This window comes from Lolium perenne, chromosome 7, assembly GCF_019359855.2.
Source record: "Lolium perenne isolate Kyuss_39 chromosome 7, Kyuss_2.0, whole genome shotgun sequence".
Taxonomy (NCBI): Eukaryota; Viridiplantae; Streptophyta; class Magnoliopsida; order Poales; family Poaceae; genus Lolium; species Lolium perenne.
The window spans coordinates 42,539,360-42,542,718 of record NC_067250.2 but is presented as its reverse complement, the minus strand read 5'-3'; the positions used below and the strand labels follow the sequence as shown (position 1 = coordinate 42,542,718).

The 3,359-nt window shown below is 40.1% G+C and overlaps 1 long non-coding RNA gene across 1 annotated transcript; it reads right to left on the bottom strand.

Moving 5' to 3' along the window:
* Nucleotides 1-369: 369 nt before the first annotated feature.
* LOC127317699 (uncharacterized) lies at nucleotides 370-2,814 on the bottom strand. Its single transcript, XR_007861417.2, has 2 exons — nucleotides 2,095-2,814; nucleotides 370-1,568 (listed from the first exon to the last, which is right to left on the bottom strand). It is a non-coding gene; the product is annotated as an uncharacterized lncRNA (long non-coding RNA).
* Between the last annotated feature and the right edge of the window lie 545 nt (nucleotides 2,815-3,359).

The following is a 3,359-nucleotide window of genomic DNA, read 5'->3' as shown; positions in this document are numbered from 1 at the left end:
TTTGATCTAAGGGGTTAGATCAAATTGAATTAAAACTAACACAACCACACTTTAATCAATGATCAATAATGATCAATTGCTTGATCTTATAAAAGATCATAACATGGTAATCTTTGCCATAACATATGAACATCTATATTTATTGAATCTCAGAGAAAGTGATCGAGGTTCTCTTGCGTTGGTGCAATTGGTTTAGATCATCGACGTTGGTGCGATAAAATTTGACATGACCTTTATTGAATTCTTATGTTTTGGAGGGAAATGATTCGAATTTAAATTCAAATATGTAAGACATGAATTCAAATATGAATACGAATTGGAACTCCAATTAATTATATGTACAATACAATACCGAAGAAATTAAAAAAAGGAATACAAAATAGATAAGTAATTTAAACCTTATTACAAATATCATTATCCCAATCAGTTACAATTCTCATAAGGAGAAACAAAGTTACAAGTTACAAAAGTAATATAAGATTACAAGGAAACAAAAGAATTCCTAAATCTAAATCTTCTCAATCTTTTATTGATCTTACTTTTCATGCAAAGGGCAAACAAAGTAAAGCCACCCTTAATCAAGTACCACTTGGCTGCATCAAAATAAATATCTACAATGGATAAGAGCAAACCAGCCGTATGCCTTACACTAGAAGGCAAAGCAAACCAATTTGGTCACATACACCAGAAGTGGGGTCCATATGTAAGTAGCACACACAACACATGCAGTTGTGTGTTGTCACAACCACAACTATAGTTCAGCCGTATATAAACAGCCCAGCAGCTGTCCTACCAGCTCTTCTAGCACACACAAGCTTATCCCAGCCGCACCACATCTTGATCACACCAATAAATTATCTGTAGTCTATCTATCAATCATTCGCACTAGTAAAATCCACCAGAAGATCAAGAACCGCAAGAACAATACTAGTAACTCATTTGACACCCATGTGTTTGCTCTACCAGCAAACACACATATATATCCATCAGGATAATACTAGAAATAGCCAAATAGCAACTAGATCCATAGGAAGCAGCTCAAGAAGCGAGGAGGAGCAGGCCATCCACAAGATGCAAGTTATTCAGAATCCAGAAGACCAAGCTACACCACACCAGCAGGTTGTTAGGCAATCACTTAAAACTAGTATCTATTCTTACTCCAAATCTATGCCTCAGCATATGCATCGTAGGCTAAGCCAAGAATAATCAAGCAGAAAATATATTCTTATGAGTTGATAGATAGAAAGATGCAAGTAGAGAGGGGAGCCGAATCACCATCTTTAGCTAGTGATCCCTTATAATATGAGGAGCTCATACCCAACACCACTATAGGACTAAATCATGTATGCACGTAATCTGGTGATCAACAGCAGCAGCTAGTAATTAAGCATATTAAATAGATCTTAATGTCACACAAACAAACTTTGGCCCTGGATTGAGGTTAGAGAGGAGGAAAAGGTCATAGTGAGTACCACAATGAGAATATCAGTGAGGCAGGTAGTGGAGTAGATAGGTAGTTAGGACCACTCCCACAATTTAAACATTTCAAGAGATTGGATATAACCATCCTGCAAAAACACAACAAACCAATTGGACTGAATCATGTGTGCAAGTGATCTATAAATCATTAGCAGCAACCATGAATTAAAGCACCATCAAAACAATCAAACCCAACAGTATTAGCATCTGTTCTTATCAATTATCTATGCTGCAGTAATTTAACAATACCAAGGATCATATTACTTCCCATGCAACACACCCACTAGCTAGAAATTATTGCACCAACGGAAACAGTCAAATATAAGTTCAGTTTCATCAGAGTTAGTTCACATCAGTAAACTACATATACTGCGGATGATTAAATCATCCAAATTGGGGCATTTTTAAACTAGCACTTGACATTTTTCATGTGAACCAGTAATTGCCTAGTTCAAGTCACACTTCACAAACCAGTATAGCAGTAACATAAACAACCAGGACATGATAAGCCAACTCACAATATTAGCTTCCCTATAACACTTCTGGGGCACATATTCATCAAGCAGAATAATATAGCATATGATCATAAGCAGAGAGTGGAGAAGTATAGCTCACAGTGTTGTAGAGGAGCAGACGAAATCATTGCCGAGGTTGCATCCGCGGCACCGTTCCATCGGCGTCAAAGATGTGGTTGACATCACAGCAGCACCACACCACAAGCCACACAGACACGAGCAACATCACAACGAGCATCACATCACCTGTACCAATTTATCATAGAACACATGAGAGGAATAGAGAGGGGAAGAATGAGCTCACCGAGGGACTACCTGACCGGAGGCGTAGGCGAAGCCATAGTCGAGGGAGGCTGCGAGGTCGGCGAAGCAGGGGTCAGCCGACCGCACCATGGTGCGAGAGGCCACGGTCAGCAAGCAGCAGCAACACCACACCACACCACACCATCAGACCACCATAGAATCGAGGAGGCCGACACAGTAAGGTCGAGCTGCGGCTCGAGGTGGAAGTCGAGGTCGCCGAGGAGGAGCCATCCGGAGGCGCAGCGGCGCGGAATAACGCCGGCGGCGAGCCGAATCGTGGCGGGCTAGGGTTGGCCACGGGGGTGACTGCGGGTGCGAGGGAGCATCGCGGTGGAGTGGAGATGGTGGAGGAGAGCGAGTACAGGCGACGGAGCTGAATCGACGACAGGAGGTGGCGACGGATATGCCCGGCGGCGGCCGGAAGGGCAGGTGGCGGCGGCACATCGCGGGCGTGAGGAGAAGGTCGAGTGCAGGTGGGGAATTTCCAGCGAGAGAGAAAATAAAAACGATAGAGATGAGAGACGAGGAGCTATGCTAGTCTCGTACGTGTACTTGCGCGTACACGATCGTGTGTGTACGGTTAGTACTACTCTGTTTAGCCCAATCCTTCAGTGTGGCGTGTGTTTTAATTGGTCCAAATTAACTTCAAGCCTAATAACTAGTCTACTAATGTATACGATGTGTTCCTATCTAAATTAATCAAATTAGAATAAGTGGTATACTTACATTAGGACATTTATATGTGCTTATTTTTTTATAGATTAAATAAAAATAGTTGACAATAAATATAATTTCGTTCTTAATCTAAAAGGGTGAGGAAAATTATTCACGTAGCAAATAAATGTTAACATTTAAATCAAGTTAACTATAATATTAAGACCCTAAAGGTTCTAAATCCAATTCTAATTACTTTTAAATTCCTAAAATAATATTTAATAAGCATTGAAAGTATTAATTTGAATTTCCAAAGGTTGGAAATATTGTTTCAAATTTAGTTGTATAATTCATGTAATAAACTCAATATGTGATTTTTTAATAATATAATAAAATCTAACCTTGATA